We start from the raw sequence: 12,203 nt of genomic DNA on the forward strand, positions 1-12,203 counted from the left end.
AGGCTTCTGCCCCCCTCACCCCACCTGGAGGCGCCCTGACTTGCCTGGATGTGGTTGATCCTTTCCGAGACGTAGGGCCACAGCCTGTGTAAACACACTGGAAATCAAAGAGGCCCTTATCTGGTTATCTGGGCCGTGCAGTCCAGGCTGAGAGGGGAGGGAAGGAATGTGTTCTTAGTTAGAGGGTCTGCTGGGCAGACAGCCCTGCCGGGTCTTCAGTGAAACTTTCCTTCAGGGCAGGGGCGAGGGAGGAGGTGGGTAAGAGCTGCCCACCTTGGCTCTTGGGATGTTCTCTCTCTGCTCTGCCCTTTGTCTGCTACATCACTCGGCTCCTTTCTCCCGAGAGAGGGGGGCCCTTGCTGCCTGCCTGTGGCCTCTGTCACCCTTGGGGCCCAGACAGGCCAGGAAGATGGGCCTTGGAGGGTGGCCTGGGTGAGATAAGGCCCTGGGCTCCCCCTCCCCAGCTGTCCAAGACTCCCCAGCTGTGGATTGCCCAGGGCTGTCAGGCACCATGGAAACAGGTTATGAAAAGAAAACCCCTCCTGCCTGCCTCTCTACACAGCCCACCTTCTATCCCTTTGCAAGGCAAGTAGCCTGACTGTCTTTCAGAGAAGGACTAGGTGAGTGCCACCCCCTCCCTCCGCCACTGCCCAAAACACTAGAGTAATAATGTCTTAACCTCTCGCTTCAAGCTTTGTCATCTGTTGTGACATATGAACTTACTGTATCTTTGAGGCCTGCCTAGAGGAATGGGTTCTTTCTCCTCCGTTGAAAGTCTGACTTCCAGCCCTGGGTGCATTCCGTCCTGGGTACGGCTGGTCTCCTTGACAACCTGAGCATGTGTCCGCCCAGGGGGTGATGGCTCCGCAGTCAGCTCCAAGGTGATGTTACAGGACGTGCTCAGGTGGCATCTGGGGCTCTGGCACCCAGTTTGAGGATCTGAGCTGGTTGGCTTGAGTTCTGCACTCCCCTGAGGAGGAGGCATGGTGTGCCCTCCCATCCTTACAGCCTCCAAAGGTCAAATGAAGTAAGCTTGGCTCTGGGTAGTAGAGCTGTCTGCATTTTTTGCGTCTTTTCATCTGAGATGGTCTATCCTGTGATGGTTGCATCCCTAAGAAACCCATGTACTCAAAAACAATGTCTGCGGGGAAAATGGTGTTGGCTTTTCAACTCACAATGGCAAAGTTGTTTTTGTGCAGGAATGCCAGTTATAAGGGTGTTGCTTTTGTTAATAGTTATAAAATCTAAACACCACCACGCAGGGTGACGAGCACAGGCGCTCGAACAGCCAAACAGCCGGGAGTACAGCCCCGTGGCTCTTTCTTTTCTACAAAATGGCGCTCCATCCGGCTCACCACCAGAACCAGTAGTGGTCAGTGTAGCCCACTCTGTGATCCTTCATTAATGGATTCTGTTATGTTTCATTTGGTATACAAATTTCTACTGTCTGCGGGGCATTAAGACTGTAGGTTAGGGACATTAGCAAGGATTCAGTCATTCAACAAATATTTATGAAGCCCCACTCCGTGAGCCAGGCTCTGGGGATGAGCAAAGACAGCACCATTCCTAGCTCTCCTTATGATCTAGGATGGAGACAGACACTAATGAAAAAATTACACACAAATGGTAATAAGCCATCACGGTGCAGCTGTGACAAGTGCCAGGCAGGAGACTCATGGTGCCATGAGTACTTAGATGGACACGGTGCAGGGACTGAGGCAGGGGTCAGGAAGGTTTGCCGCAGAAGGGGGTGCTTGAGCTGAGATCAAGATCTGAAGGGAAGAGAGCTCCAGGCTGAGGAAACAGCTTGTGCAAAGGCCCTGTGGCTCGAGGGAGGACAGCGTCAGTGAGAATTTGTGAGGCTGGTGTGGCTGGTGCGGAGAGTGTGAGGAGTTCTGTAGCTAAAGGAAAGTGGGAGGAGCACAGTGTTGGGCATATAAGCGCTTGATGCGCATCTGTGAATGAACGGAAATTCATGTAACGAGATGGATAAGTTGCCCTGGTGAGGTTCAGGCTACTCCCAAAGGGAGGGAGAATTGTGGGAGGTGTTTGTCCCCAGGATGCTGCGGCTGGGGCTGAGGCTGAGATTGGGGTGGCCTCAGTGGACAGTGGAGTTGACTGTGTCTTCCTTGCCTCCATTTCTGGTTTCCCAGGTGGGGATCGTCTGAACATTCCCGCAGTAGGGAATAAAGGCGCAGACCCTCCTTGCACACACCTGGCAGGAGAAGCGGCACCCCACCTCGTGCCTGGGGCCCTTCAGCTGTCAGTCTCCCACACTCCACGCACTGCAGTGAGCGCTCAAGGCCTCAGCCTCTCAGCCAGCACCGTTAGCCCGGTTCTATAGCCAGGCACGTGGCAAACAAGAAGTCGCATTGCTCACTAGTTTATTTATCTGCAGCAGCAAGGAAGGGCCAAGGACCCAGATGTCTTTGATTCTTCAGCTTGAGTTGGAACTGAAAATACATATACTTGAATTGGTAGCTTCTTTCCTGCAGTGAAGTCAGAGCAGGACTGGGTGAACGGCTCCCTATCCCAGCGCAGCCACAGGACTACCTCTGCTGCGGTCAAACCCCATGTCCCAAGACAAGGTTCTGAAAGTAGTTTCATTCCCTGCAGCATCCCTGCGACCCCGAAAGGCCTGCCGACAGAAGACACCTGTAGTGTCTACAAATCACTCATGCAGGCTACACGGAAAACAAACCCAAATCTAAAGTTACGGGAGCTGGGATAAATGATATTTTATTAATGCTGAGCAAAGCTCTACATCTAAAAACGCTGGGTGAGAAAAATCTAAGAATTCATTTTTTTCCAGCATTAGATATCCAGGAGACACTATAATAGTGAGGCAAGTAGAACATGCTCCCCTCACTTGGCTTTGAGCAGACAACAAACAGGTGGTGGAGTGTGCTTGTGAACTGGACAGAATCGCGTTACCTTTTGTCCAGTTGTGTTGGATTAATGTGCTGAGAAGTGGGTGTTTCTCCACAGAGGACATTAGGTAATACGAAAATCTAATAATAATGTTCACACGAACAAAAAAGATTCTTGACGTCTGATCCAGTGCAGCAAATATTTGTGGTGTCCTCAACATGCAAGACATTTAGGGGTCAGACTCCACCCTCCCAGGGGCTCCATCCTAAGACACAAGACCCCCCAGGAGCTGTCATTGCGGTGGCCACATTGAGCTGAAAATAGGTGAGGGTAGCCTGATAAAACTGGTTTTTCTCCCCCTTACTTGGGAAAACAGTCATAAAGATATAAAACTGAAATCACATTTAGTTGTACTGATGATTAATACATTTTCTTGTAGGAGGGAGGGTGTGAAGATTTCATGAGATGTGGACTGTCTCAGAGAATGTTCCAAAGCATTCTCTGATAAGATGGGGTCCTAGGGAGGGGTGCAGGCCGAGCTCATAGGGCCAGAGGCGGCCAGCAAGTACACCCCCAGCCGCCGATGTTTTAAATCCCCTCTCGGGGCTGTGTGCAAGATGCACCAAGAGGACTGTTTGGGTCTCATCTTCACGCAGCCACTGATTTGTTTTCTGTCTCATTTTATTTTCTTTCATACGTTTTTTTTTAGTTACACAAATACACATGGCCTCAGTTGCCAAAAAGCAAAAGCATGGTGACAAAAATCACCATCATCTCACCACACAGATCACTGTGCATATTTTGGTGTCCACCCTTCCAGACTATTGAATGGAAAAGGGAATTATCCTGTATGCACCATTTTACAACCTGCTTTGCTTTTCTGATGCTGATTTTCCATCCTATTCAGTCTCCTTACCCTCCTGATGTTTCCACCTACCAGATAAGCTGGTTGTATAATTTCCTGTCATTCACTCCTTTCTCACCCGTACCTACACATCCATCCATCCACCCATCCACCCATCCACCCATCCATCCATCCATCCATCCATCCTGCACTTGAACTGGCATGGTTCCAGGCGCTGAGGAGACTGGTGAACAGAGTCTCTGACCTGCCGGCTCTCAGAGTTCAGTGAGAGAGACAAGGAAAACCGAATCAACGCTGTGGGGTCTGTAGGAAGAGCTTAGAGGAGGAACAGAGGAGGGACACGGAGTGAGCAGGGTGGATGCTGTTTCAGCACTTTACACACTTCACCCCTCGCCCTCACAGCTCAGCAGGGTCACGTTGTCATCCTTGCCTTACAGGTTCCGTAGCTGAGGCTCAGAAAGGTTCCGTACTTGCTCAAGGTCACACAGCCACTAACATGAGCTGAAACTCAGACCTCTTCCATTCAAACCTGTGCACTTGCCACGGCCGCAAGCCCTACTTCTCCCTGTACTTCCTGGATGAGGGTGTGCTCTTTAGAATGGGAGGCGGTGTGCCACCTGGGTACTGAGTGTCAGATCACCGGCACGGCTAGTGGAGAGAAAATGTCCTTGGCAGAGACGCTGGCAGAGCAGGCAGAGAGCTTTGTTTGGCTTGGGAACCGGGAGCCGCCTTAAATATACAATGCTTAAGGAAATACGGGAGGAGGGATTTGGTAGGGGGCTGGGGTGGGGTAGAGGTCGCCCCCTACCTCGTGAACGCTCAGTTACCTGCAGGGGTGCGTGTATAAGTTGATATCCACGTTACGGGTGATGTGATCCTGATCTTTCCTGAGATCGCAGTGTTTGAACCAAGACCCCGTTGTTGTAGAAATCAGATCCAGATCCGAAGGAGGAAGACAAATCATCTGTGTTCCTTCCCTGACACATACTTGCATTTTATAGTAGCGGAGGCTGAGACCCGGGGCGGCTCAGCAACTTTCCCAGGGCAACCCCTGGCTCAGGCTTTTTCGGTGCCCACCGCCCCTCCAACCCCTTGCTCTTTCCAGGGCGGGAGGGCTGTCAGCACCTTCCTTCGCCTCCCGCCTCCAGCGTCTCCAGTTCTTGGAGCAGCACTAATGTCCCGCTAATGGTTTTAATGGTTCTCCCAGCAGCGTGTGAAGTGGTGCGCTGCTCCATTGTTTAAACCCACGTGATGGAGGCTCTTACTTGACTCCTTAACGTCTGCCTCCCTCTCCTCTGCAGCTCTCGCCTGGCCCTGAGTTTTCCTTGGATCCTGGAGGTTGGGGGAGGAGGGCAGGCTTCCCCCCTCCCCCACACACAAGTGGGGCCTGCAGGGTAGCCCCTGCCCAGAGCCCCGGAGGGGGGTGGTCTGCAAAGTATTGGCCCTCCTGCTCCTTTCAGCAGGCCAGTGTGGAGCGGTACTGTTCTCAGCCGAGACTCCAGCCCACCCACCAAAGACCCTGGAGTCCGGCTGACGGTACCAGTTCTGGCGCCTGCCAGCTGTGTGACTCTGGGCAAACCATTTCACCCCTCCATGCTCCTTTTTCCTCACGTTCCTTGAGAATAATAACAATACAGCTACCTCACTGAGTTATTCCAAGAGTTAAATGACACAAAGCAGGCATAGTGCTTAGCACCGTGCTGGACACCTCAGAAGCACAGAGGAAATCTCAGTGCCCTCTGCTACCGTTGATGGTAATGTTATTATGCAGCCTCAGTTTAATAGACACAGTGAATGACCTTGTCCGAGAGACCAGAGCCACAAAGATGAGTAAGACAGCGTAGCTGGTCTCAAGGAGCTCTTCTTAGTAGAGGGGACAAGACAACAGCCAGGGAACTGTAATCCAGGACAAGAAAGCAGAAACAAGAAGGGACCAGGAACCTGCCAGGCGGTTCAGGGGACACTCGCTTATTTTAAAATGAGATTTAGACCAGCAAAGAGGGCCCAGGTGAGGGGAAACTGAGGGGTAACAGCTCTAGGAGGACCTGGGCTGGGGAAGAACAGAGCCAGTTTGGGAAAAGGAGGAGAAGGAAGAAGAGGAGGCGGAGGGGACTCAGAGCATTCACCTCTTGCAAGCAAGGCCACGAGAGAGCCCTTTCCTCAGTCAGCACTCGGGAGCCAGGCAAGGATCTGGGGCAGGAAATGAGCACATTCCAAGTGTGAAACTTTCTCAGGCTTGCATCTTCCTTAGGGGAGAAGGAAACAAGTCCACTCTGAAAAGCTCTCCACATACACTGTTTTCTTAATTATGGTAAAAATATATGTAAAATTTGCCATTTTAGTCATTTTTAAGTGTACAGTTCAGTGGCATGAAGTACATTCACAATGTTGTGCAATCATTACCACTATTTCCAAAAGTTTTTCATCACCCCAAACAGAAACTTTGTAACCATTAAGCAATAATTCCCCATTCCCCCCACATCCAGCCCCTGGTAACCACTGTTTTACTTTCTGTCTCTATAAATTTGACCATCTAGGTACCTCATATAAGTGGAATCACATATTTGTCCTTCTGTGTCTGGCTTATTTCACTTACCATGTTTCCAAGGTTCATCCATGTTGTAACATGTGTCAAAACTGCATTCCTTTTTATGGCTGGATAATATTCCGTTGTATGGATAGACCACATTGTTTTTATCCGTTCATCTGTTGATGGACATTTGGGTTGTTTCCACTTTTTGGCTAGCCACATTCACTTTTTAATATTTTAGACCAGGTTATGGGATAGGGAGGGATTAAAACAGGGATCTGCTCCTTCTCTGAGTCCTTACCCCTCTTTGTGGCTTGCTTTTCTCATGGACATTCTCAACCTCCTTCCTGCTCAAAAGGGCCCCCCAAAATGGGCAGACCTAAAGAGGAAGCACAGTTGATGGGTTACAGTGAGAGCCTGTCGCTTACTTAAACAGTGCCTGACTCACAGGACTTTCACCTGTGGAGAACCTGTGAGTACTGACTCTGACACCCAGATTTAAGAGCTTGATAGCAATGGTAATCTCCTCCTTCCCCTTCCTCAGGCCACCCTGAAGCCCAGGCAAGGTGTGAGCTCAGGGGAGAAATAGCAGAATGGAACTTTGCCATGTCCAAGGATTTAATGGTCTCTTAAGGAAGCAGCAGTTCTGATGTGTGGTTTTTTTTTGTTTTTTTTTTAAATACTGAAAACTTTTATATTTAGAATTAGCCAGCTGGACTCAGTTTAGATGATCCCAATTTTGTTGGCAACATCCAAAGCATCATAGTCAGGGGCCAGTTGAACACAGGGCTTCTTCTCTCCATCAGGCCTGATCAGGGTGTTGACCTTGGCCACACCAGTGTCATAGAGCTTCTTCACAGCCTGTTTAATCTGGTGCTTATTGGCCTTGACATCCACAATGAACACAAGTGTGTTGTTGTCCTCTATCTTCTTCATAGCTGACTTGGTGGTGAGGGGAAACTTGATGATGGCATAGTGGTCAAGCTTGTTTCTCTTAGGGGCGCTCTTCTGAGGATATTTGGGCTGCCTTCTGAGCTGCAGTATTTTGGGCCATCAGAAGGTGGGTGACGTCCAGATCTTCTTTTTTCTGTGGCTGTGGATGACTTTCAACACTGCTTTCTTGGCCTTCAAAGCCTTTCCCTTGGCTTCGGCTTTGGGAGGGGCAGGGGCTTCCCTCTTTGCCTTCGGTGCCATCATTGTGAAAAAGCCAATGTGTTCTTGAAAATTAAACAGTAATCTTCATGGAATAGAAATAGAATGTAGAACTTCTAAATGACTAGAGAAAAATAAAAGAACCAAAGAAAACTTGATCAGTCCAGCAAGAGTAATTAAATGAGGGAATAAAAGAAGAAGCAACCAAAAAGAGATATAATAAATGGAAAAGATAGGTAAACTAACAGGAACAAGATAAAACACCAGTAAATCACAATAAATGTAAATGGGTTAAATTCCACTACAAAGAGTCAAAAAGGCTCAGATGAGGTTTTTTAATGATAAAATCCATTTGGTATTTATAAAAGACTTTTCAAATGACACAAAAAGGAAGATTAAAGCATAAGAAAGAGAGGGCAGTGCTATTAGTGTCAAACAAGTTCAAGGCAAACATGTTCAAGGCAAAAAAAGCATTAAATAGGGCAAAGTGAGATATTTTATGTTGATCAAAAGCACAGTTTCCCAGTAAGATTTCAGAGCCTCTTGACTTTGGAGGTCTGCCCTTGGGGAGGTTGAGGGCTCTTGACCTCAGTGGTCTGCCCTGAGGGGAGGTCAAGGAGGGCAGTAGGTCTTATGGACATAAAGAGTAACTTGGGCTTCACTGTGAGAGGCAGCATCTTTCTTTCTTCCCTCCCTCCCTTCCTTCCTTCCTTCCTTCCTTCCGCCTTCCTTTCCTTCTTTCTTTCTTTCTTTCCCAAACGCTCATGTTTTATCCCTTTTTCTTGTGAGGATCTTTTATAATCCCAGCATGTAAGCAAAACGTGAACATACTCTGGACCTTTACTGGTCCCTGGACGTATCAGGGGAGTAGGATGGGCAAAGGGTGGAGGCAGCACCTTTCTTTCACATCCCTCAGCATCTACCCATCATCAGTCTCTTCACCTTTGCAATTTTTGCTACTGTCTTGCTGTAGCTACTTCTCTAAACCAGTATTTGTACTTTGAGCATCAGTGTTTGCTCTCTGGAAACGTGCATGAACAATATGAGGGGCGGACCCTGTGGAACTTGTGAGAATGTGTGGTCTGCTGCCTTAACTGCCTGAATTTTAGTCCCTCTCCTCCTCTCCCCACTGGGCTCACCCACTGAGGTATGCTGGGGCCACTTTCTCAGTTCCCAGCCTCCTTCCCTTCTTCCCAACTCCAGGCCTTCCTGGTCCACTGCTGGCTTCCTTCTCATGTTCCATTTCTTGCCTCCCTCCACTCAGACACCCCCCACAGGCCTCTGGGATCAGCCTGCCTTATGTAGCTGAGTGAAGGGGGCCCAGCTTGCCTCCATGAGAGCCCAAGAAAGGCCTGAAATGCCACTGGCCCCATTATCAAGATTTGAGAAGCTGTAGCACAAACCTTTTCCCATCGCAGTAAATCCCTGGCACTGTAGAAGGTTTGTACTATGGTAAGAAAAACAAAAAGCCACTGAAATACTGACCTTGACCAAGGCTGCTGTTTGGATTTCTCCAGGCAAAGAATGATCCTTGGCACATTTCTGCTGTGAGAAGATGTGCAGGTGGGGTAGCTGATCTCAGGTCCTGCCTTGTGCCCCTCAGGCCCTCCCGCATCACCCCAGGGCAGCTAACCCTCAGAAACAGCTTCTCAAGTGTTCATCTTTTTTGTTTATTTGTATTCATTTTTATTTTTATCCATAAAAAATACATATCTTAAAAATCATATAGAAAAACAGCAGATCCTGTCCCAGCCTCCCCACTTCAATTTCTACCCTTCAGAGACAGCCTCCTTTCTTTCTTATCTTTTAGCTGTCTCTTCTGGTATTTATCTCCTGTTTCTAAATAACATGTGCTCATGCTGCTAGTTCTTGATTTTTCAGTTTGGGCTATTTTGGTTATTGTTGTTTAATTTCCTGCTGGAGGAGATAAGTATGTACACTATTACACCCTCTCATAAACACATGTATTATTTCTCCTTCTTCAGTCCCTCAGTATTATTTATACCTCCCTATTTAGGTAATTTATTATATTTCTATTATTATGGCTGTATAGGTTATTCATAGCTGAGCCAATTAGCACACTGTGATTACGTTTTCTTTCTTTTGATTCCCCAGAGTTAGCCATTGCCTCTTTTTTTCCAGCCTTAGCCCTCTATCTTTTGAGCTTGCTTATGGTGTGTGTGTGTCATTTTTATTGTTATGTACTCAAATTTATCAGTTTTTTTTTTTAATAGCTTCTGCATTTGAGTCTTAAAAAAAACCTAACTCCACTCTGCCTCCGTGTTCTCTTTTAGTATTTTCATTTTTTTAGAACAGTTTTAGATTTAGAGAAAAATTGAGAAGCTAGTGCAGAATTCCCACATTATCCCCCGACACACACAGTTTCCCCTATTATTAATATCTCATTAGTATGATACACTTGTTACAATTAATGAACCAATACTGATACATTATTAACTAAAGTTTATATGTTATTTAGATTTCTTAGTTTTTACCTAATGTCCTTTTTCTGTTCCACAGTCCTATCTGGGATACACTATTACATTTACTTGTCACATCTCCTTAGGCTCCTCTTGGCTGTGATAGTTTCTCAGCCTTTTCTTGGTTTCGATGACCTTGACAGTTTTAAAGCATACTGTCAAGTATTTTGTAGAATTTTGGAATTTGTCTGATGTTTTTCTCAATATAAAACTGGGGTTTTGGGTTATTAGGAGGAAGACCACAGACACAGAGTGCCATTTAAAAAAAAAATTATTGAAGTATAGTTGGTTTACAATGTTGTGTTTAATTTCAGCAAAGAGACTCAGTTATACATATACACACACACACCCGCACACATATATATATATATATATTCTTTTCATATTCTTTTCCATTATGGTTTGTCACAGGATATTGAATATAGTTCCCTGTGCTATACAGTAGGACCTTGTTGTTTATCTATCCTGTATATAATAGTTTGCCTCTGCCAATCCCAAACTCAGAGTGCCATTTTTACCACATCATATCAAGTATACCTGCTGTCACCATGACTCATGACCGTTGATGTTGCCTTGGCCACACCGGCTGACATAATGTTTGTCTGGTGTCATCACTGTAAAGTTATTCTTTTACCTCCCTCCGTACTGTACACTTCGGAAGGAAGTCACCACGTGCAGCCCACACCTCAGGAGTGGGGTTTATAATTTCCCTCCTTGAGGGTAAAGTGTCTACATACATTATTTGGAATTCTTTTGCATGGGAGGTTTGTCTCTCCTTCCTCATTTATAAATCTATTCAATCATTTACTTATACGGCTATTTATTCTATACTTGGGGTTATAACTCAGTACTGCTGTATCTATTTTGATGCTTAAACTGTTCCAGCTTTGGCCACTGGGAGCTCTTTCAGTTGGCTCCTGTGCTCTTTTGACATACTCCCATTGATGTTTTTTGTTGTTTTGTTTTTTGAAGGATTTTATTTTGTTTTAGCGTTTCTTTACTTTCTGGTACTACAAGATGCTCCAGGCTCATCTTGTATATATTCTACCCCAATCCTAGAATCAGCCATATCTTCCTTATATTATAGAATCATATTAAAAACCAAGATCTGGGCAATAAGTGTACTTATTGCTACTGGGGTGTCCTTTCTTTTAGACCCTCTCAGCTAACAGAGCCAAAAAATATATGTGTTTTCATTTTTCATATTTGATCTTTGATCCATTTGGAGCTCATCCTAGTATATTCTGAGATACAGGTCCTGCTTTACCCTTTTGTGTCAACATCATTTATTAAGGAATCTATTTTCTTCCCACTGATTTGAGATGCCACCTTTATAATTTACTAAATTTCCATCTGAAACAGAATGTACTTCTATTCAGTCCATCGGTTTCTTTGTCTGTTCATGTACCAGCTCCACACTGTTTTAAGTGTTGAGACTAATATGTCTTAATATCTAATACATCTAATTAATATATCTTACTACGTAGCAGGAATGGTTCCCCTCCTTGTTGTCCTTATTTTATTTATTTATTTATTTATTTATTTATTTATTTATTTATGGCTGTGTTGGGTCTTCGTTTCTGTGTGAGGGCTTTCTCCAGTTGCGGCAAGCGGGGGCCACTCTTCATCGCGGTGCGCGGGCCTCTCACTATCGCGGCCTCTCCTGTTGGGGAGCACAGGCTCCAGACGCGCAGGCTCAGTAATTGTGGCTCACGGGCCCAGCTGCTCTGCGGCATGTGGGATCTTCCCAGACCAGGGCTCGAACCCGTGTCCCCTGCATTGGCAGGCAGATTCTCAACCACTGCGCCACCAGGGAAGCCCTGTCCTTATTTTTTAAAGTTTCCTTGGCTTGAAAAAAAGAAGTATTTGGAAAAAAAAATGTTTAATGCCTTAAAAAATTTCGTACACCGTTCTTGGTGAGGGAAGGATACTGAGGCACCGTTGACCCATCCACATAAACATGAGGCTGAAACACTTCGACTGCAGGCCTTTCTGTTCACCCAGCAGACCGGGTGGGCTGTGAACCAGGATCATCACAGCTCCGTGCTGGAATCTGGGGGCTCTAAATATTGACAGCCCAGCGTTCCCATCCTCCTAAAGATGGTGACAGGCAAAATAGGGCATCGCTAAAACTTGAGAGGGAACGTTTTCTGGGAAACCTCTTTTTTGAGAGGACAAAAAGGGAAGTGCAAAACCCATTGTCAAACACCTTTGTTACAGGGCATTGTTTTAGTGATCAATATATTTCCCTGACACTCCTCGGGTGCTTTGAAGAAACTTGCTGCAGTTTCCAAATACTTGAAGA

At 46.4% G+C, this 12,203-nt stretch overlaps 1 protein-coding gene and 1 pseudogene across 4 annotated transcripts in view; one reads left to right on the forward strand and one right to left on the reverse strand.

Moving 5' to 3' along the window:
• The window catches only part of NOL4L (nucleolar protein 4 like), a 134,667-nt gene that overhangs the window by 67,659 nt on the left and 54,805 nt on the right, over nucleotides 1-12,203 (forward strand). The window lies entirely within an intron of this gene.
• LOC309646190 (large ribosomal subunit protein uL23 pseudogene) lies at nucleotides 12-11,413 on the reverse strand (annotated as a pseudogene). Its single transcript, XR_014268638.1, has 2 exons — nucleotides 4,564-11,413; nucleotides 12-147 (listed from the first exon to the last, which is right to left on the reverse strand). The product of XR_014268638.1 is annotated as a large ribosomal subunit protein uL23 pseudogene (transcript).

Source organism: Balaenoptera physalus, assembly GCF_965194825.1.
Source record: "Balaenoptera physalus genome assembly, chromosome: 16".
In the NCBI taxonomy this organism is placed as follows: Eukaryota; Metazoa; Chordata; class Mammalia; order Artiodactyla; family Balaenopteridae; genus Balaenoptera; species Balaenoptera physalus.